The sequence below is a fragment of the Thermobia domestica genome, chromosome 16 (genome assembly GCF_964235325.1).
Source record: "Thermobia domestica chromosome 16, izTheDome1.hap1.1, whole genome shotgun sequence".
Lineage (NCBI taxonomy): Eukaryota > Metazoa > Arthropoda > Insecta > Zygentoma > Lepismatidae > Thermobia > Thermobia domestica.
This window is the reverse complement of record NC_137469.1, coordinates 85,918,173-85,941,658: the sequence shown is the minus strand read 5'-3', so window position 1 is coordinate 85,941,658 and position 23,486 is coordinate 85,918,173. Positions and strand designations below refer to the sequence as shown.

Below are 23,486 nucleotides of genomic sequence, written 5' to 3'. Positions count from 1 at the left end.
AGTAAAACGAAAATTATGTGTTTAAATTACAATTGTACTCAAGAGTATGGGGTTTATTTTGCGGTGGTAGACTCTCTTAAAATACTAGGAATTAAATGGTTTCCTAATACCACACGTACCATTACTACTAACTTTGCCCACGTTGCTGCAAAAATTAAAAATATTCTTTATTTTCATAAACATCGTCATTTTAGTTTATTAGGCAGAATGTTGTTTCTTAAACAGACTGGGTATAGCGTACTCTGGCACCTCGCCCAGATTTATCCCCTCCCCCACAATATCGCCCGCTCCTTACATAGTTCTGCGTTGTTTTTCCTTTGGCACGGCAAATTATTACGTGTTTCTTCCACTCAGTTACGTTTGCTTCCCAAGGACGGGGGCATTGGCTTTCTAGATGTAAACATTCAAGCCAAAGCTCTCTTGTTACATCGCAGCTGTCAGGTCGCGTGTTCTACTCACAGCACTGTCTCTGCAGCGGTGTTTGAAGCGTGTTTTGCCTGTATTGACCTTGAGGGACCTATCAATGCCTTCCCGTGGAGTTGGAAATATCCTCACCTGAAAGACGTCATAATAGACATGGCTTATGCACTTTTGACAAAATGTGAAATAGAATACATGTCTGTTAAGGACTTATATTGGTACTATTTAAACATTCATCCCGCAGTTACACCACATATAATAGTCAAGCAACCCTCTCATAACTGGTCTCGTATCTGGTGTAATGTTCATGCTAAATTTCTGAACTATACCCACAAATCTCTTTGGTATGTTATTGTTAATAACGCATATGAAACAAAAGAACGTTTGTATCACTTAAACATTGGTGCTGATAACTTGTGTAATGTTTGCCAACAACCTGACTCTCTTAGTCATAGATTCGAAACTTGCTCCTCAGTCACTAGTATTTGGCAGCAGTTGTGTGTACTTTTAAGCAAAATATGTCGTCTTCCTCCTTCCTCTTTTCGTGCCACTGCTTTAATACTTTACCCAGATTTTAATTACTACCCTGTTACAAAGAATAATACTGTTATTTGGTTTGTGGCACACACTATTGTCTATTTGTTAACCACCCCCGGACCTTATCACCCTGATCTTTACCTTGCTTTCCTAAAATCCGCTGCTACCAGCATTTCTATTGTTCGTAAGCGGAAATATTTTGCTAATTTTTTTAACAGTCTTAACTTAATCGTCTGGTCTTTTGTATATACTATCAATATGTATTGGTGAGTTTTTTTTTAATGTTAAACCTTCCTGTGATCTTTATGTACTACTAAGCATGTAAATAAATAGTTAAAAAAGTGGTAGAGCGTTCACCTCTGGTGCTTGGGGTCCCAGGTTCGATCCCAGCCCCCGCCAAGTGAACTTTGTGGTGGACAAACACCGCGCTCGTGGGTTTTCTCGGGGTTCTCTCGTTTCCTCCCGCTTTCTTCATTTCACTCATCTCTCATCATCACCGTCTCCTTTAGCCTAACCGGCATAACCGTGGGACGTAAAACTTAAAGATTTCATTTCATTTTTTAACTTTCAAAACTAAGTTTTATTTTTTTTAATCTATGGTGTTTCGTATTAAGGACATGCTTTTCCCCGTGTTAGATCCGAATCCGAGGTATATCGAACCACATTATATCGGGTTTATTAAAAAAAAGTTAGATAAAGCAACGAGTTTGTATACCGAAGGTAGACGGTTCGAATCCCGTGGTAGTACTGTTGTCATTTTCATCACTAAGGTTATTTTATTTATTTTTTATTTGGGAAAGAATCAAATTGTAACAATTGTGTAAAACTCATGACGATACCAAAAAAAACAGAGAGAAAATATCATCGCATTTGCATTAGTGTCTCTAATTTTTGTTTGCAAACAGATTCGTAATTATTTCCCCTGTGCTCACTGATGCATAACGAATGTTTTCCAGTAAATGTTAATTCTAATTTGGAGAATTTTATAGTTTCACAATGTTTCTCACTACATAGTCTTCTATCTATGTGTTTGGATATTTTGATAACAGATTTCCCTATTAAATGTTTAATTTTCTCTATAAATATTTGTCTTAAATTGAAATTGTTTTGAATTTACTACATAAGCAAAGTTGCCCGAAGGAGGAGAGCTCAAGTAATAGATATTCTACGTAAAAGCAACCTATTGTAGAATGATGATGCTTCTTACCTTCAGCACATAATCTTAACGTTAGAGAGTCAGAGAGAGAAAAATCCTGTTTTTCCTCCCCTATGACCACTCATCCTAAAGCTCTACCTATAATGATTCGTGTCACATAATTTCGGCTCTCCAAAGACATTCATATTTATTATTATTATTATTATTATTATTATTATTATTATTATTATTATTATTCCTGAATATGCCACCCTTACATAATGTTGTAACTTTAGACATCTTAGTTTAAAGTGCTTTCTTTAGTAATAATTTGAGCAACCACGTCACAAAATTTAAAATGTATGAGGGGGCACGACGTTTTATTTCCCCTCCTCTCTTTTCAGCACCCTCCAACAGAAGGTATAGCCTATAATTTCTGAGAAGCAGGGCAGACAAAATGAATAAGAAATATATTTAGAGCATCCTTTCCTCCTTCGTGAATGTAATATCACGTAGCATTTTTTTATTCTACTGAAGACGACCCTAGGCCGTTATGGTTAGGTAACAAAAGAAATACCTAATATATTTATAGCGCCCCTTAACTGTAATATTACCTCTTCTTTATTTGTTCGAGGCTTCCCTACACAACCAAGGGTGACAAAAAGAATAGGAAAAGTGTCTAAAGATTACAAAAGACTTTATATTTTGTCGGAAACAAGGCAGTATATACACAACATTGCTTTCGTTAACAAGTGTTTCACCCTTGAGTCGCTTATAAAATTAGGCAGAATAACTTTTGCCGATCATTGTTCTAGAGGGATTTGTCCAGGATGGTTTGGTGTCGAGCTAATAACGATGAGTATGTTTATTTACATCACTGTTAAAGAAATAGCAAACTTTCTGAAAGGAACTTACTTAGGAAACAGATCTTCCTTCTACTTAGCCAGAGCCCACTCTGAAAAATTGCATCTGGCGTTCTGAGTGAAAGTTCTATGGGACTATTAGAAAAATATATTCCCGTTTCCACGCTGATGGTAGAATTTCTTAAACAGTTATTGAATTACGTTCGAAGGGTAGGCGTAAATAGCGCCCCCGCAACAATGTGGCGTGGGGACCGCACAAGCTGCAAGGCCAAAAATATACAGAAAGTACGCAGGGGCGGAGCAGGCCAAATTTTTACACGGGCAAAGTGACTTTTTGGCGCCCTTCCCCTAGTAGTAGCCTATATTTTACATTTTATCGTAGTGTTTTTAATAGTTTAAACCAGGAGCGTCATTTCAGATTTTGCTTTGGGGGGGCAAGACCTCTTGATATAAGTAAAATTTCGCGTTTTTCACTGATTTACTACTATTCTAATGATAAAATCTACATACATCTCAAACTCAGGGGGGGCAAATGCCCCTCTCTGCCCTCCCTAAATGACGCCCCTGTTTTAAACCCATTTTCAAAACGAAATCCATTACCTAGGAAAACTTCACAAAGAATATGGCCCGCTATAAACAATACCAACTCCACCCCCCTGGTCTAGTGGCTAGCACGCCTGCCTTCTGTGGTACCGGGTCCAATTCCCTGTGGATTACTGTTGAACGATAAAAGTGGTTCGGATTCCACTATAATTAGTATCCACATCTCCCTTGCCCATTAAGGCATAACCGTGGAACGCTAAACTCAAGCAAACAAACAAACAATACTTAATTCCCGGCACTCTTTATTCTACATGCCATCTCTCAATTTTTCGATACAGCCCCCTTAGTACTATGAAACTCTCTTCTTCCATAGTGAAATGGAAAAAGATCATATAATTGCCACTACTTTACAAGAATATAAACCAAAAACGTCAGTAGAAAGCACATTATTAAAATTTATTTTTGAGGTCCGTTTTGGTGCCCCTCATTCTCTGGCGCCCCGGGCAGTCGCCCGGCCCTTAGTCCTCCCTTGAAAGTACGGACGCATAACTAAGGACTGCGGAGGAGAGGTTAACCTTCATGTTATGCCACCGGTTTGACGTGTTTGAAATGTTCAGTAAGTGATCGGTTAGTGAAATAATTTCGACGGTTACTGATGTTTAAAGTTTAGCTAAGACAAAGCTACCTAATCAAATACATTTGATATCGCGATGTCACAATTTGATTTTTCCTCACATAAAAAAGATAAAAACAATAGTAAAAACCCTTACTCGTACTGGGCTCCTAACTAACTAACAACCTAATTCTTACAGACTAGTTGCTCTGACCAACTGAGTTTCGATTTCTTACGCGAAAGAAGTCTGTTATATTAAGAGGCATGCTTTTCATTATCAAAACTGTTCGAAGTAATACGAACATGGCTTAAGAACAGAGACGGAACTGAATTACCACTCGATTGACCTTGAGGGCAAATCACCAAAGCGTAGCTATAAACGTAAGTTCAGCATGCATTTCTCTGGAGTTGCGTTCAGTATTCCTATCTGCCAGTCATGCTTGTTCGTAGGAGTAATATGTTACAAACCTAACCTTTCGATACAGCACAATGACAGAGAATCAGAGGAAAGGAATTCTTGCCCTTCTGAACGTTTGGATACCACCATGTGCAATAAAACTGACGCGTCTCCTTGAAGTGATATTTCATCGAAAATAACTCGTTTTCCTTTATATAGTCTATCCGAAGTTTTTGAGGGTTTCAAAATGAGGAAATGTTACTGGAAACAAGGACGCATTTAGGGGTGGGTCCAGGGGGTCCGGACCCCCTCTGAAACCCCAACTTTTCTGTAAATTTAGCCTAATTTTGGGGATTATCTTTTAAAATTTTATTATAATTTATTCTAATATTGAAGTCGGACCCCTCCCGAAATAAATTACTGCATACTGTCTCTGACAATTTTCAATATATTCGTTAAATAATAAAGTAAAATAACTAAATTAGGAGCAAAAAGCTTTAACACGGGCTAACTTTTGTCCACTGACAATATTGCTAGAAGGGATATTAATAGCAAAAAGTGCTAGTCAATGCTAAACCTTGGAACGTCATCCCGAACAACAAGTCTATTATTGAGAACTACATATGAAACATGTTATTAAAACTTATCCAGCTTTTATCTGGCATGAAATTATTATATACACCAAAATACACTCTCCTAAAATGTGTATCTAAACATTGCTCTACGTATCTACGAAGCAATGAAATTTTTTTATCGAAATATGTAAGCAGGAAACTCTAACAGCCAGCCATTTTATTTAAATCGTAATAAACCCTGTAACCGTACGTTAACGTGAGGACAAAGCTTGGTCCATTGGTAAATTGTTTGAAGAATAAAAACTCAATGTTCGTAGGTTCGAATCTATCCAGTCACCACAACATTTTATTCTTATGTGTAACGATGAAATAAGAAAAAAAATGTATAACCGTTAAGACAAAACTTCAACCAAGTCTGAAGAGAACAATACTAAAATAGTAACACAATGACGTCAACCAAAAATTATTTCATGTAGCGTTTGGACGAAATTACAGCTGTTAACAATTGCAGAAATAAAAACAGGTTGATAGCTGGAATGCAGTCTAGACTTCTGAATGCATTTACTTCCTGAAAACTTCCGTCTCGTCATTGGTATGCCGTTAATCATTGTAAAACCTTTCAATTGGAAGTGAAATGACACAAACTAAAACAGTTTTAAATCAATAAATGTCTATGTGTAAAAGTAGGTGTCTTTTATCTGTAGTTCTGAGTTCCTTTTACTTTGAAGTAACAAATGAGAGAAGAAAGTATGGTGTTCGAAAAAAAATCAAATTTGAGATTTCAACGAATTTACACGTATTATAGCCCCTAACACCGAAAAAGTTACTTTTCGATACATGTCTATCTGTTCGTCCGTCCGTTCGCTACACTTTTCTGTGCACTCGCCTAGAGGCCATACCGTTCAACTTATCTGCACCAAATTTTAGTTTAAGATTTTCATAGTATTTCCTATAGTTGTTTTTATTTCCCTCCTACTCCCAAAACAAGGGTAGTTTCCTGTACGATGAAAATAGAAAAAAGATATTTTCTCATAACTGGCTCTAACGATCTTGTTTTCTTTCTTTTTTTATAAATCAATATTTAATTAGCAACCCTATTTTGTGGTATAAGGCATTTATCTGAGAAAAATCTACAAGGGGTAGTTTATACTAAGGGGGTGAGTTTTTTCTCAGTGATTTTCTCAAAATGGACTCAAATGTTTTCGTTCATATTTCATAAATAAAGATTTCATTAATAACTTATCAATATGGCATAACTCGTTTGTCCTAAAAAATGCGAGGGGTAGTTAATTCTTGGTAGAGTGATGTCTGGGCGATTTTCTCAAAAACGACTCAAAAGAGTTTATTCATATTTCAAAAATAAATATTTCGTTAATAACCGAACAATATGGCAAAACTCGTTTGTCCTGAAAAAATATGCGAGGGGTAGTTTACTCTTGGGGGTGTTTTTCCTCCACGGTTTTCTCAAAAATGAGTCAAGCAATTTTGTTCGTACTCAGAAATAAATATTTCATTAAAAACCTAGTAATATGGAATAACTCGCTTACCCTGAAAGAATCCTCAAGAGATAGTTTATTCGGGGAGTTATTTTTCCCTCACGATTTTCTCAAAAATTACTCGGACAATTTTATTGATAATTCATAAATAAGTATTTCATTAATAACCCTATATTTTAGTATAAGTCATTTCTATGAAAAACAATTACAACGGATAGTTTATTTTTGGGGTCAAGGTTATTTCCCCGACAATTATCTCGAACGACAGGCAATTTTGTTCAAATTTCGCAAATAAATATTTCATTAATAACCAAAAGTATATCTTAACTCATTGTTCGAAACAATTCGCAAGAGGTAGGTTACTCCTGACGTGTTCTTTTTGAACGACTTTCCCAAAGTGACTCATTTGATTTTTTTCATATTTCATAAACAATGATTGCATTAATTGGTCTATTATATGTCTAATGAAAATGTGCTCAAAGTGTGAGTTAGTTTTGTAGTGTGGATTTTCTTCAATCGAAGTTTTTTATTCGATAATCTGACATTCGATGTATTTGAATAATACGATAATTTTATTCGTATTATCCAAATACACACTTCAGTAACAACTGCGGCCTAACACAGTTAAGAAATTGAATTGAAAAAGTTTAGTGCGGTGGCCATGTAATTGAATATTTTTTGAGAAACTCCCTAGCTTTTGGTGGTAAACTCAGGCTTTTCTTTTTCGAGCGACAAAAGAGAGAAGAAAATATAGTGATTGTGAAAATAATATCAAATTCAGATTTCAACGGATTTACATGTTTCATGGCGTCTACATACCGAAAATGTGACTTTTCGACACCCGTCCTTCCGGTCTGTCCATTCGGCACACTTTTATATGCACTCGCCTAGAGGCCATACCGTTCAACTTATCTACACCAAATTTTAAACTTAGGGTTTACTTAGTATTCTTACAGGAGCTTTTCCATTTTTTTCCTACCACCTAAAATAAGTGTGGTTTACAAACAGCCGAAAATCGAAAAACGCTATTTTCTCAAAAATGGTTTTAACAATTTTGTTTATTTTTCATTAATCAATATTTAATTAACAACCCTATATTGCAGTATCAGATATTTCTCTTAGAATAATTTACGAGAGGTAGTTTATTCTTGGAGGTGACTTTTTCTCGACGATTTTCTCAGAAAAGACCCTGGCGAATTTTGTACACACTTCATAAATAAATATTTGACCTTACAACATGGTGTAAGTCAATTGACCTGAAAAATATATGAGTAGTAGTTTATTCTTGGACTTGAATTTATTCCCAGTGAGTTTCTCAAACACGACCAGTTGGCAACCCTGTATCTCGACAACGAAGCTGAATTCGAAAACTGCAAGAGGACCATTTGTCTCCTTTTGATGTCACGAATCACCTCCCGAAGTTTGTGGACATCTTTCAGGTTCACCCTTAATGAAGCTTCTTTTCGAAAAGTTAACTATTAACTTTAGGCATTGTTTATCTTTTTTTAAATCACAAATGTCGTTATTAATTTTAAGGCAGAGAACTACTTCTGAGAGAATAGATCTTGAAAAATAATTTTAAAACTTAGACTTTTATTTTCGAGACATTCCAGACAAGACGAGACATTTTACAAGCTATCTCGTGTCCAAAACATTTGCCTCGTATTATCTTGGATGTCACAAAGCGCGTCTTGTCTCTTTCTCGAGACATGTCTTATCTCGTGCGCATTCGTTAACACTTGGAAAGGATTATCTTTCTACTCAAAGCATTGTTTTTATAATGGTTGCATATTTATGATAATTGCTGTCCACATAAATTACAGTACTTTCAGTTGAATTAATTTTTATTATTATTATTATTGAAATTGCAATATCTAGTTTAACGTTGGGCGATTATGCATCTACGCTAAGGGAGAATGATGATGAATGAAATGGTGAAATGAAGAAAGTGGGAGGAAAATGGAAAATCTCAAGAAAACACATACCCTATTATCCTACACTGAAGAGCCCCACGAGATTTGATCATTGACCACTTTTACTGAAATTCTCATTTGAAACCAAAACATTAATATGAAGCCAAAAATTAAACTTTTACATCAATTTAAACTGACCGGTTCCGGTTCCCCCCACTATTGTTTAGTTTAGTTAAGTGGTAATTTGTGACAGCTTCACATCATCAAAAGAATGTTTCACTTCCCCTCCCTTCCCCCAGGAGTTCGTGCTGGATCCTCCACTGGAATCAATAGACACTCTTCCTATTCTTTTTGTCACCCTTGATTGTGTAGGGGCTCCCTCGTACAAATAAAGAAGCGGTAATATTACAATCAAGGGGCGCTATATATTAGGTATTTTTTTAGTTACCTACCCCTAACCGCACAGGGCCATCTTTCGTAGAATAAAAAATATTACGTGATATTCCAATCATGAAAGGGGAGAGGATGCTGTAAATATATTTCTTATTCATTTTGTCTGTCCTGCTTATCAAAAATTACTTTCTGTTGGAAGGGTACTGAAATGAGAGGGGCAAAATAAAAAGTCGTACCCCCTCCTACATGGTTGCTCAAATAAGTACTAAAGAAAGCATTTTAAACTAAGATATTTAAGATTTAAACTAGGAAACTAAGATATCCTTACATTATGTAAGGTTGGCATATTCAGGATTATTATTATTATTATTATTATTATTATTATTATTATTATTATTATTATTATTATTATTATTATTATTATTATTATTATTATTATTATTATTATTTGAATGTTTTTGGAGCACCGAAATTTTGTGAGACGAACAATGATATGTAGAGGTTTAAGATGGGTGGTCATAGAGGAGGAAAAACCAGGATTTTTCTCTGTCTGACTCTCTAAAGTAAAGATTATGTGCTGAAGGTAAGAAGCATCATCATTCTACAATAGGTTGCTTTTACGTAGAATATCAATTACTTGAGTTCTCCTCCTTCAGTCTACTTACCTTATGTAGTAAATTCAAAACAATTTCAATTCAATACAAATACATTGTAAAACTTTTCCGTAATTAAACATCTAGGGAAAATTAAACATTTAATAGGGACATCTGTTATCAAAATATCCAAACACGTAGATAGAAGACTATCTAGTGAGAAATATTGTGAAACTTTATAAAATTCTCCAAATTAGAATTAACATTTACTGGGAAACATTCATTATGCGCCAGCGAGCATATGGTGAGCAGTGAGCACAGGGGAAATAATTACGAAACTGTTTGCAAACAAAGTTAGGGACGGTAATGCAAGTGCGACAACGGCATTTTTTCTTTTTTTGGTATCGTCATGAGTTTTACACATACGTTACAATTTGATTCTTTCCCACATAAAAAATAAATAAATAAATAACCGTAGTTTAGTGATAAAAATGACAACGGCATTTCCATGGGATCCAACCCGCTACCTTCAGCATACAGACTCGTTGCTTTAACTAACTGAGCTATTTGTTTTTTTACGTGAACTGACCCTGTTCCGGTAAAGACGATATTTCATTACGATCGTCCTACCAATTCGTCCTTTTCCATAGATAATTTCCACTATTTGCTCTATCTTTATGTTAATACTTAGCATATATTCATATATTTGGAGTTTGCAGATAATGCATATAATAAGACATACTAGAAATATTCGTTAAAAGTTTAGTTTGTAGATTTAATCCACATTTCTCTCAATGACATAGATGTCGCTGCTTCGTGTTGAACTGCAGAATTCCCTCGTGTTCTTGAAAATTTCCCACTTTAGCAGAGTTGGTAATTCTCGAGATTTCTGTCGATTTAATGTTTTTGCTTTTAATTTCTTTATTTTAAGCTAATATCTAACACAAATATTAAAAACGGGTTTGTTATTAACCTGTCCTGCTGGGGAGACCTTCCGAAATTTCGAACATATAAAGAAAACAGAGATATTTTCAAAAAGCTTCAAAATAAAGAGACGCGTCATTTATTTTGCTCATGGTAGTACTTTATAATAATGACCATCAGTATAAAGTTCGTCACTAACACTAAGAATTTCACCATAAATTTGAAGTACTTGTTTCACTTGGTTATCAGAAATTTCCATAGGTACCGCGTGGATACGTACCAATTTAATTGTATGAGAAGCCGAGTCAAGCGGAAGGTCGTAAGTACCTTCTGCATCTACATACGTTACTTTATTGTCAAATTTAGTAATGATCTGTTCACAGAGCTGTTGAGTAATTAATTTGATATATAGAAGTTTACGTGGAAAGTCTAGTTCAATACTTAATACTGCATCTTGTGCAAGCTCAAAAGTGGCTCGTATCCACTCATGGAGCGAAATCGAATTGGGAACTTTGGAGACAGGTTGAAAACTAATGCGAAGAGTGTTAAGCCTAATATTGGCCATCGTAATCAGTCGTAATCTTGCACTTCACTTAACAAAAACGGGGAGAAATCACCCAAATCAAGTGGTAAGCTCACTCTGCTCAAGTCCAAAAAGCACAGCAAAAAATCGCACAAAAAAAAACTATCACTACTGGCAGAATCACCACCAAGGCGCGAGCAACACAGGACGTGTTACCTCGACGAAAACTCAGCCGCAACTACCACTTAGCCACGGAGGAGCTCGACAGAAAAGAAACAACAAGAACAGAAAAAAACTAAAAGAGACCGAGATTATATATATATCGAAGTGAAAGATGATTTATACACCAATCGAAAGTACTATTATGCTAATTAATAAACTGTAATATTACTGTTCCGAATGAATGTACTGTGCGACTCAAATGCATTTTTATTTGTAAGGTTTCCTATTTTCACCGAATATCGCATAAGATCGCATCAGAAATGATTTGAATATAGTCTAAAACTGATGTCGTAGAGATTTCCGTTTGACAAAATGCACAGTGTTATCGTAGAGCGTCCAGACTTGTTTTCCATCTGCTTTCATTTAACAACAGCTTTCAAACTATATGTTACTTGACCCCAGTTGCCATTTGAAAATTTTGAGTAGGACCCCGTCTCGGATCGTATGGGGACCGTGGGACAAATATTTTCACTTTAAATCATTGTACTTTTGAAGTGATGAAACACGTGTTTTCCTGTTTTGACACGTCTCACCATTTCAGATTTATTGGGGTGGCCACAGACATTACAATGACGTTTTTGCTAACATTTTTACCGGCCTCCATTTTGCACATTGTACTTTTAGATAGTCGAGACTTGTTCCGTCTTCTTTCATTTCCCAATTCTTTTCCAACGATATGCTACTTGATCCGTTTACCATTTGAAATTTTTGAGTTGGACCCCGCCTGGGACTCTACGGGTGGCTCTGGGACAACAATTTTTCTTCGATACGTTGTACTTTTCAAATGGTCAAACACGTGATTTCCTGTTTTGGCATGTCCCACCGTTTGCAATTTCTAGGGGTGACTTTCTGGACACACTGTATATTCATATAACTCGCACTGTATATGCATTCGGAAAAATTTGAATGCAGTTTCTTAATCGGCGTCCTTAGTGTTTTCGATTGGTGTATAAACCAACTTCCACTTCGATATATAATCACCCTCTCTTCCCTTGCCAGCCGAGTTCTATTGAACTTCTTGGGGCAAGGGAAACCTGACAAGTAAAGGGTCCAGATGGATGAATCGAGTTGCGGGATGAGACATAGTGCACCTGATAGGGGATGTGAAAATATGTATATGTGCAAAGTTATAGCGGCTGAGCGCCATAAGAAACTGAGAAGGAGAGGGTCAAAGTTGGTGCGGGTAGGGCTATGCTTTGTTAGTGGAATACATCAAATAAACTGTTGAATCGTGAAAATAGTGAAAGATAGACAAGTGAAAGATAGAAAGATAGTCGTTTCACATATTGGTGAAAGAAGAATGGGCGAAGTAGATCACGAACCTCCGCCGCCATCTTGAAATCCGCCATTTTGAAGTATGTGATATTTTCTTTAAATGGAAAGGTAGTCATGTGATATATCAATTAAGGGCCAGCATGTTCTCAAAAAGTCAATTATGAACTTTAGTTATCGTTATTTGTACTTATTTGGAAGATTTAGATAATCTTTATAGTTATTTACGAAAATCTAGGGGACTGACACCCGTATGTTGAAAGTTTTGATTTAAACAGTGAAATTTTATAATAATAATAATGTAATAATATACAAGTTGGGTATCAAATTTCACTTATGCCACTGATAGATAGTAGGCCTACTAAGAGGATCTTTACCATACTTCGTACGAAAATTGCGTTGCAGACTTGGATTCTTCAAACCAAAGCATACAGGTAGCACGCTTGGGACCAGTAAAGGCAACCATCTTTGCTGCAACTGCCGCTAGCAAGAGTTTCGCCGATCCCGAGAGTTTCGTGCAATACATGGCTCAGGTAGAACTTTTATTGGCCAAACTCGATGACGTCACGAAGTTCCAAGTTCAACTTGCTAATAAGCTTATTGGATTCGTTTCTTTCTCTGTTTTTATGCGTTGGTGAGAGAGAGAGAGATGGAGTTGAGTTGATTTTAGTTTAGCGTCCCGTTCAGCAGCGAGGCTATATGAGACGTATACCTACTGATTAACGTGGAATCCGAACCACATGAGCTCCTTCCGGGAATCGAACCCGGGCCTCCCAGAGAGAGATGGAATTATAAATATGCTATAGCTTGCGATGGCTCGTTTCTGAACTAGTATACTACATGACTCAAAATTTGATGTATTTTGCTACAAAATGACACCAAAACTATGTCTGTAAGATAAATAAGTAATTCAATGTGAGTTTTCAAAGTTGTAAAGCTACAGATAGCATGTAACTTAACTCTAGACGGCTTAGACACTAAATGGATGCAATCTTCCTTGCTGACATTTTAAAATTGTTAATACTGGATGCCAATGCTATACAGAGAGCTGTTGTTCTGATTATTTAACGTGCTAAAGGTAATAACTAGGTAATCAATTACTTTTATATAACGCTCATAGAAACTTATGTAATCAATATCAATTAGACTTTGGCACTTAGCTCCTTTTCAATAAAGGAAATCTACTTTTAGTTGTAAGTTTTAAGATTGTCAGAACAGGAATAAAGTAGATTAATACTTCAGTATCTTACTTTAATGATAATGTTTCAAGTGATTTTTGTATTTTGCAATTTTTAAAAATATTAATGAAGTGTTGTTATTATACGACACAAGTATATACATATAGTATGAAAATGTTCCACATAATGTTTCCCGAACTTATCATATAATAAGCCTCTTGGGTGATAGCATGGGCAGATCCAGGACGGACTTCTAGGGGGGCGGTGGGTTGTAATACTGCTACTTAGGGCTACTTTTAAGAGCTCCAAACTCTGGGATGGATTTTATTTATATATAAAATAAGGAATTTCCTCTTCTGGGGGGGTCCGATTGCCCCGATCGCTCCCCCTGGATCCGCCACTGGATGAAAGTTAACTCATTAGGTATTAACATTACGTATTAAAAAAATCATCCTATGTATTCAAAGGTTACTAAGGAAACGGAAGTGAAAAATTCAAGTTGAAAATACAACCTAAATAATCTCTCCACCACACATTTAACAAAAGTTTCTTAAAGTTTTTTTTTTTTTTTTTAACACTAATGGGTGATGAAAAGAAAATTATTAAACAAAGGAAGCATTTTGAATGAAATTTAGTAAAACCACAAAGAAATAAATATTGTTCTTTTTCTACTGTCTTAGTTAAGAATGAGAATTGGTAGTTGGCCAACATTTTTATTTTATTTTAACAAAGCCTTCCAACTATTCCTTCAAAATAATATGAGGAAGAATAACTCGGAAACACGTCACAGACGATTCCTTTTCTTCCTCTCTTGTCACAATGAGAAAATAAAGAAGAGAAATATACTGAAACTAGGCCAAAAAATGAAAACAGAGAAATTTTATAGAAATGTCATAGTAGAATTTTAAAAAAGATCTTTCACCAGAACATTTTGTAAATATTAAGCAAGGGATCGTTTCACATTGCTAAAACTAGACATAATAGGCCTTATGCACAGTTGTTTTGACGTATGATTAGCGTCTGACGTATGATTAGCGTATAACTTCTGCAGGCAACTTATGTTAGTCGAACGCTTCAGTATTGCGCTAATCACGCGCCAGAATGATTCTGCATAAGACCCAATGAATCTATAAATTCCAGTTTTAATAAGGGAATAAGATCAGACATGGAACTTATTCCTGAGACGCTGAAGCTATATGAAAAAGCCACTTTTTTGCTATCTTATACCGTTTGGCTATATGAGGATTAAAATTCAAACCGGAAGTGCTAGGAAAGTTCTACAACTTCCGGTTGCATCTTGCAGTATTGAATCCTCTGCTTCTCGCTGTTTATTATTTTTTTGTTTTGCCGCGATCAAAGTTGAAACCGGAAATACTTCATTTCTACTACTTCCGGTTTGAATAGATGGTTAATGGAATAGATAGACAAGACCTATCCTTGGAACGAGGAATTGTTCAAACCCCTCTCCCCCCTTCCCCCGAAAAGAAACGCTTCCCGCAATCTCTTATCGTTTTGGCTCTATAAAAATTAATGTTGAAACCTAAAGTAGTAGCAGTTTTCTACCACTTTTGCGGTTAGTACAGAGAGTAAGGTGGAGATGGAGGATATTCTAGTGACACTTGATCGATTAAAGAAGAAAACCATCTCGCTATTTATTTCCGTTTTCGGTCTATGACCATTAACATTATAATGGGAAATGATTCATTTATACCACTTCTAGCTTAAATAGAAGGTTAACGGAGAAGGTGAAATCTATAATTGACACTCTGAATCGATTCCAGGCAATCACTTGTCATTATATTTTACTGTTTTTGCTTTCCAGACGATTAACGTTGAAACCTGAAATGGTTAATTTCTACCACTTCCGGTTTAAACAGAGAGTTAACGTATTGGTTGGGACTGTGAATCGATTGTAGAAAATTGACTTGTTGGTTTCTCCTATCATATTTTCTCTTTGGAAACCTGTATTGAAACTGGTTTTTATCACTTCCAATTGTAGTAGATGGTATTTGTTTTAATGCTATATCCAGTCAGAAAAACGTTTGTAGCTATCTATTACCGTCTTAGTTCAACATTGATCACCGTTGAAGTCTTAAAAGGAAAATTTCTACTACTTCTAGTTTGAATAGAGAGTTAATGCAGAATATAGAACCTATTATTGGGACGCTAAATCGATTAAAAGAAAACAGTTCTCAATACCTCTTACCATTTTTGCTCTGATACTTGTCGACAGACAGCCGGACAAACATAGCCATAGCCATTCTATTACACTTTGATACTTGGATAGTATAGTTTGGAAGTCAAAGAAAAAAGTAATATTCGGGTAACCGATTATCATGAGTGATGACGGAAAAGTTTGTGAGGCCCAAAATTAACAAAGCTGGCGTAAGGCCCAAGTGAAAAACAAAATTTTTGAATGACTTAATTAATTGAGGATTAAAGAGGGCTTATAAGTAGAAATATCACTGTTAATATTGAGTAATCCAATGATATGTGTGTCACTGTTAGGAGATATCAAAAAACAATAAATACAATCTGTTACTAAACAGTGTATTATTTTATGTACAGTACATATTTTTTTAAAAAAAAAATAATCTATTTCGACGGAATAAGAATTATCAACTACATCAAATTAGCAACGGAAGAACGGAAGACGTTCTTTTTAACTTGAGAAAACATTGCTTATCTCGAGTTTCTCAAAATTTACACATGAGAATTTTCACCTAATTATGATATTTTGTTCAGTTTGATTCGAATTATTATCGATTAATATACATCGATTAGATATAATGACCTCCCGGGACAAGATGGTCATCCCGGTATATGACGGTTTTCCTCTGGTGACAGAGAACTGGTACGACTATATAAGCCGTAGTTGGTGTGGCGCGAAGTGTTGAGAAAGAGAGACGTCGCTATTTGCAATAGTGTGTGGATAAGCGGAGAAAACCATTTTCATGGTACGTCAATATAAGGTATGTAGTGAATATTCTACTTGTTGCTGAATAAAGTAATTTCTTGAATGAAACATGATACACAGACAGATGGTGAGAATGGTTCGGCTATCAAACAATTATGCATGATTTTCCTTGTGGAAGACTGCGGATAGCAGATGAAGGGTGTTTGAAAGTTATATCTGGGATTGGGGCAAAATTACCTTTTAAAATTGTACAGGGGACCAAAATACCTCCTGACGAATTAAGCAGAATACCATATTATCCCGTGAATAGTACGAGTTTACGTCATTTTGAAAATACAGAAAAGAACAATGGAGCGAGCGATATGAAACCGAGTAACCCCACACACAAACGAGTGAAACGTACGAAGCTTGGCGAGAAATGGAATCGAGTAGTAAAGAAGATGGTAATCACGTGATGTGTATATTGTGACACATTCGCGTGATCAAAGGGTAGTTTGGGATGGATTCGTTGTGATCGTTGTGTTTAGGATGCACACGACGAGTGTGCCAGAGCAGATGAGGAGGATGAAGTATGTCTGTGACTTGTGCGTGAAATAATGATTCAATGGTGATAGACAGTATTATCCGGAAGGACTGCTGTACACATTTCTGTAGACTATTTGATTGTAAGTCTAAAGCTTTACGCAGTTTTGAGACTAGTTCTCTAACACGTCAGTGTATCATGAGACATAGGTCTGTGTTAAGAGACAGTCGAATATGTGTATCTATATTTGGGCAGTTCGTGCTATTGTGACTACGTGCGTCACCCCTCTTGAGATTGCTATATGAACAAGCTGTCGTGGCATTCGGTAACTTGTGCGTAAGACTTGTCGGAGAACACACGGTTTCTACATTTTCCTGTGTTGAGCTCGTTTAAGATCTTCCTGATCTTGCCTCGTCTTCCATTGATGTTCTTCTAATCTGTTGGAATCGCAAAAGGGGTGACGCGTGCAGTCACAATAACATGGAATACACAACTATCGATATACACAGAAGGCTATCTCTTAACACACTGACGTATGAAGAGCAGTGCTGCCTGTGATCGATCGTGTGTCCTTGTTCTGTCATCTGTTGGCATGTTAGAAACCTAGTCTCGAAATTTTTTTGATAGCCCCTCTATTCCACTTTGTGTTTTATTTTCCATTTAGCTTCATTTTAGTATTATTTTCGTTTTTATAGTTTACCATTCATCAGTGCTTAAAGTGAGCCGGTATGAGCCGGTTATGCATCCGAAAGTTAGAAAATCGGCCGGTATGGCATACCGGTAAAAATAACATTTAAATTGCAATTTGCGCTTAGGAAAAAAAAGATTTTACAAATAGAAATAAGTATGACGTTGACATTGAGTCAACAAATATGTTTGTACTGTCAAAGATTTCGTTTGTGCTGCTTCCTAAGATATAACAGTTCCATATCATCCTATTTAATGGCAGAATTTGTGCTCTTGAATTTTTCAACATTTGTGCGAGCAATTCCAAACATCCCCTTTCAAAAATTCCAACTACCGTATCGCCCGCCAAAAATGTTTAACATGGATCCACCCCTGGCATTGACTTTTTTTTTTAAATTTAAAATTATTCTTTTCACAATGTCTGAACTTCTGTGTTTACAACTATAACAAAATTAGTGTTGACCATGAGACGAGACGAGACCAAATGAAGCTTTTGAAAATAGAAATGAGACTGGAAAGAATCATTAAATGCTAGATACTAGAGACGAGACGAAAGTGCCTACAAAGCCTTGAAAACGAGAAGAAAAAGTTATGGGCATATATGTTTTTTCTTTGTTTGTCTGTTTGAATCGACTTAAAAGCCACGTTGGATCACTATGTTATTGTATGAAGGTAACCAAGAAAGTTCTATTGCTTTTTCACCCACCACCTTCGAACTTCGATATGTCACCTAAGATGTAGCTGGAAGAGCAAAAATAGTCCCTGTTAGCATCGACGGCTTTCTACAACGTTCTGGAAGGCCATGGATTCCATCGCGGTAGAACTTGGTGGGCCGTGAAGCGAAGAAGATATCAAGTTCATTTTGCATCTCTACTAGGGATTTAAACTGGCGTCCTCTAAGGTGATTATCCAAGGAACGGAGCAGGAGATAATCGGACGGTGCAATATCATAAAACTATAGCGGATGCATTAGTGTTTCCCATCCAAGGCGTAGAATGGTATCCCGGGTCATCCTAGCCACGTGGGGCTTAGCGTTGTCCTGTAACAGGATAATCCCTTTGCAATTCTGAAGTGCTGGCTCCAGAGTGTTGACTTTTTCTTGAACACGGCTCAACTGCTGACAGTACAAAGTTGCATTGATGTTCTGACCGGCTGGTAGCAGTTCCCGGTGCACGAAGCTGCAAGCAGTCCACCAAACACACAGAAGGACCTTCTGGTGTAGTGGTGGTTTCGGTTGCTTTGGAACCGGTTCATGGGATGCTAATCAATGATGACGGTGCCGTGGAGCTTCGTACAGGACCACTTCTCATCACATGTCAATACTCTGTCCACAAATGGCTCCTTCCTCAGTCGAGACATCAAAGAAACACAGGTGTCTGCTCGCGTTGCCTTCTGGCCCGGATTCAAATCATGTGGGACCCATCGACCCAACCAGTAGTGCTTCCCAAATTGATGGAGGTTCTGCCGAATGGTTTCTTCACTGACACTGAATTATAATCCCAGTTCCTCACATGTCTGGCCACTGTTCGCCTCAATTGCTACGATGGACCCTAGAAATAATATTCATTCTTATGGCTTTGAGGTTTATCAATATTGTCCCCTTCATTAATTTGTCATGTATGAAACGGGCCCAGGGTCGTAACTAACGACCCCGAAGACCTTGCTGTGCTGGAGGGCCCGCAGGTCCGGGGGCCCATAAAGGATAATAGAAAGATCAAAAGAGGGGGCCTATGAATTAGAAAAACAACTTTTTCTGCGGGAGCCCATGTACTCGTGTTATTGCTATCTAAGCTATAGCGCTGGGAAGACCCATGTTCACTGTGTCGTTACGCAAGTTCACGGTGTAACTGAACTGTCACAACCAGGTAGTATATTGGATATACCCGCACCAACAGCTGACCTTCGCCTTATCTCCATTCGCATTCAACTCATGGTGTGACGGCGAATTGAACATAGACCTCCACAAAAAGCGACAGAACATACTTGGTTACTTTTATAAATGCAATGTTTTAGTAAACGTACCATCCTCGTTCTTCCAAATTTAGATCACCGATATGCTCAAACAAAATCTTAGAAAAACAAAATTATTTTATAAATTTTAGTTCTCTTAGGCTGATGATAGTGGGGAGTAAAACATTTACTACATTAGTCCTCTCTCTCTCTCTCTCTATTTCAATGTATCTCCCTTTTTTTCTATGTATTCTTCACATAAAAAATGTGCAAAAATGTGAGGAGTAAGGATGGTATTTAGGGTTCTGTCTAAATTACTGCTCTAAGTGGTCATATTTGTTCCATACCGTCACCTCATCTGATGTCACTTTAAGCACTGCCATTCATTGTTTTATAGTTGTACAACTAATTGTTTCATTAACATTTTCAATGAATAAGGAAACTAGCATTTTCTTATCGAAAGCGAACATAATTTTGGTTAATATGTATATGCTCCAAAGAAGGTACCATTTTAACCTGGGGGTGGGGTAAAACGGTCGTTGACAATAGATCAGTTTATTTGCACTTACAACTTGTTTGATAAAACTTTCACGCCTTACATCTATTTGCATTTGTAGGAGAAAGAATAAACAATATTGTATTGCAAAATCATCGACATTCCGTTCATAGCAACACTGCTATTTCAGTTTCAATCTTAAAGTGTCCATAATGCCCCCACCTCCCATATATATATATATATATATATATATATATATATATATATATATATATATATATATATATATATATATATTGGATTTATGTATTTGTTATGTGAATATTCACGCACAACTTTAAAATAGGAAAATTGATATTTATGGTTATGTTTTTGTTTGAGGAAACATACTTTCTAGATTATTCCATAAAAATTTAATCAAGATGTAATGATAATCTCCTAAGTTAAACCATGGAACGTCTCAACGGGTGCAGTATGATAATAGTAATTAACCGATCTCAGTGAGTGTATGTTCATGGATAACTTCAATGTAAGTGCACCGATTTTAATGATTATTATTTAGTTTAAAAGTGTATTCTTCTCTAGTGGTCCCACATAAATTTCATGAGAATTTTTGGATCTAGACCATAAAACTCGTTAACAGCTGACAGTGTTTTTTTTTTTTTTTTCATAATTATGTGTATGATCTTGATCATGCATAACTTCAGCATAGGTATGCCAATTTTATTGATTTACATTTTGTTTCAAACAATATGATTTCATTCTAGTTTCAAATAAGTTTCATTACGATTTGATGATAATCTTCGGAACTAAAGAGGCCGTGGTAGTTCAGTAATAGAGCGCTCATCTCTGGTGCATGGAGTCCTTGGTTCGATCCCAGCTCGCGCCAAGTGAGCTTTGTGGTGGACAAACACAGTGTGCGTCGGTTTTCTAGGGTTCTCCCGTTTCCTCCCACTTCATTTCACCGTATCTTTCATTTCTCATCATCACCGTCTCCTTTAACGAAGCCGGCATAACCATGGGATGTAAAACTTAAAGATTTCATTTCATTTCTTCTGAAGTAGACCATAAAACTAAAGGCTGACAGTGTTAATGTCGTAATTAAACGACTTCAATGTGTGCGTATCTCAACATACAAGTAGATGTACCGATTTAGATTATTCTTTTTTTATTATTATTATTTTCAAAGATATATATATAATCTTCTAGCCTATATATAAGTTTTATCGAATCTGTCTCTGGATTTAGTCCAAGAAATTCCTCATAGAGTTAATAACGTATGTATGATTACGTATAATTCTGTAATGCGTAGATCTATTTTTTTTTAAATCAAAAGTACACATATGATGCTATTTACAATTTTATAGCATCTGTTTACTAACTTAAACTTGCATAAATAACCATTCTATACACAGGGAGGATAATGTTTAAGCATTGTATAACTTCTGAAGGTAAAGAAATGAGTGAATTAAATGAATAAGGAAGCAACGTCTTCGGCATTGCCCCTGTCGATATAGTTAAGTAAATTACGAAAAGTAACGTCTTCGGCATTGCCCTGCCAACATCAGTGTAATAAATAAATAAATAACCAATAGCAACCCCATCAACGTTGTCCCTTTCAATACGAGTGAAATAAATAAATACCGAAGAGCAACGCCGTCCGCTTGCCCGTGTCAGTTCCTGAATCAGTTCCCATATCCCTTCTTGCTCAAATTTGGGCTCAAATACCATCGAGGCTTCACCAATCAGTTTAGCGATTCCGAAAAAATATGGATTCACGATAATAACTTATCGATTAATTTGGCATGTTATTTTTCACTCTCCCTACCCCCATGACAATGGAGATAAAGTTGCAGTTGAACAGCATCGGAAGTGTCCCGATCTCAACGACCCTGAAAACTATGAATTGCAAAGGTGTACAAGGTTTAGAAAACGAGAATAGAACTTTAATAAGAAAATGAAAAGAAGCGCGAATAATTAAGAGAGAAAAAAGAGAAAGATTAATGAACTGGGCAAATGGACTTCAAATACATGAATTATGGGATAGGTTAGAACGAATTGAAGGATAAAAATTCACGGATAAGAAAAATTACATCATAGAACATAGAATTGAGAAAAAACTTCAAATTTAACTGACATTTGGGAATAAGAAGTTAAGAGCAAAATGACAATAATAGTGATTAATATATTTTTTTTAAAAAAAGTTACAGTATAAAATTTTAAAATGAAACAGTAAATTATAACAATACCTTATTGTTACATATTTAATCATCATCATCATATCATCATAGGTATTCTGCCCTTACTGGCAGGTCACTTGCAGCAACTGAGAAGCTTCCATGCTCCACTGTTCTCCGCTAACCTCTTCGTCTTCATGTATGATCTTTCTGTTTTTATATCATCCATTAATTGTAGTCTCCTTCGCCCTCTACCTCTCTTTCCCGCCACCATACCGTTTATGACGTCCAACATGATACAATTTCTTCTTAGGCAATGTCACAACCAGTTTCTCTTCCTCTTCTTAACAATATCTAAAAGTGTTCTTTTCTCCCCCACCATTTCTAACACACACTCATTTGTTTTCCGTGGCCCCGCGTGGCGTAGTCGCTAACGCTCTCGCCTCCGGTGCGAGCGGTCCCGGGTTCGATTCCCGGTGGGGGCACTCGGTCGAAAAAGTGCAAAACGTGCAAATGAGGTTTTCCTGGGTTTTCCTCATTCACACCAGGCAAATGCCGGGGTGGTACCTAACTTATAGGTCCCAGGCCGCTTCCTTCCTTCCCCAATCCTTTCTTCCTTCCCTTTCCCCGGATTGTGTGTTCGCCGAGGGACGTCATCCCTCAAAACGTGAAGGGCTAAATGGCCTTAGATGCCGAAAACCCAGAAATCTAACTCCCATCCCCCCATTCGTTTTCCGCTCGACCCAACTAATTCTTTCCATCCTTCTCCACACCCACATTTCGAATGCTTCCAGTCGTTTCTCATCACTTTTACGTAATGTCCACGTTTCCGCCCCATATAGTACAACATTCCACACAAAGCATTTTATGAGTCTTTTTCTCAATTCTCTATTCAAGGTCCCACAAAACAGACTTTTCTTCCTCCTAAAGCCTTCTTTCGCCATTCCTATCCTTTCTTTTATTTCAGGTTCGCACTTCATGTCATTACTAAGAATACTACCCAGATATCGAAAACTATTCACTTGTTCTATTTTCTTCCCTCCCACTTTTATATTTGACACAGATCTCTTCGTTGCAATCACCATGGTTTTTGTCTTTCTAACATTTATTTTCATCCCATATTCTTCAAAGCCCATCCT

General features: G+C 36.6%; 1 non-coding gene across 1 annotated transcript; it reads left to right on the top strand.

Moving 5' to 3' along the window:
- The first annotated feature begins 22,758 nt into the window (after window positions 1-22,758).
- TRNAR-CCG (transfer RNA arginine (anticodon CCG)) lies at window positions 22,759-22,832 on the top strand. The gene has a single exon. It is a non-coding gene; the product is annotated as a tRNA-Arg (tRNA).
- The last annotated feature ends 654 nt before the right edge of the window (window positions 22,833-23,486 follow it).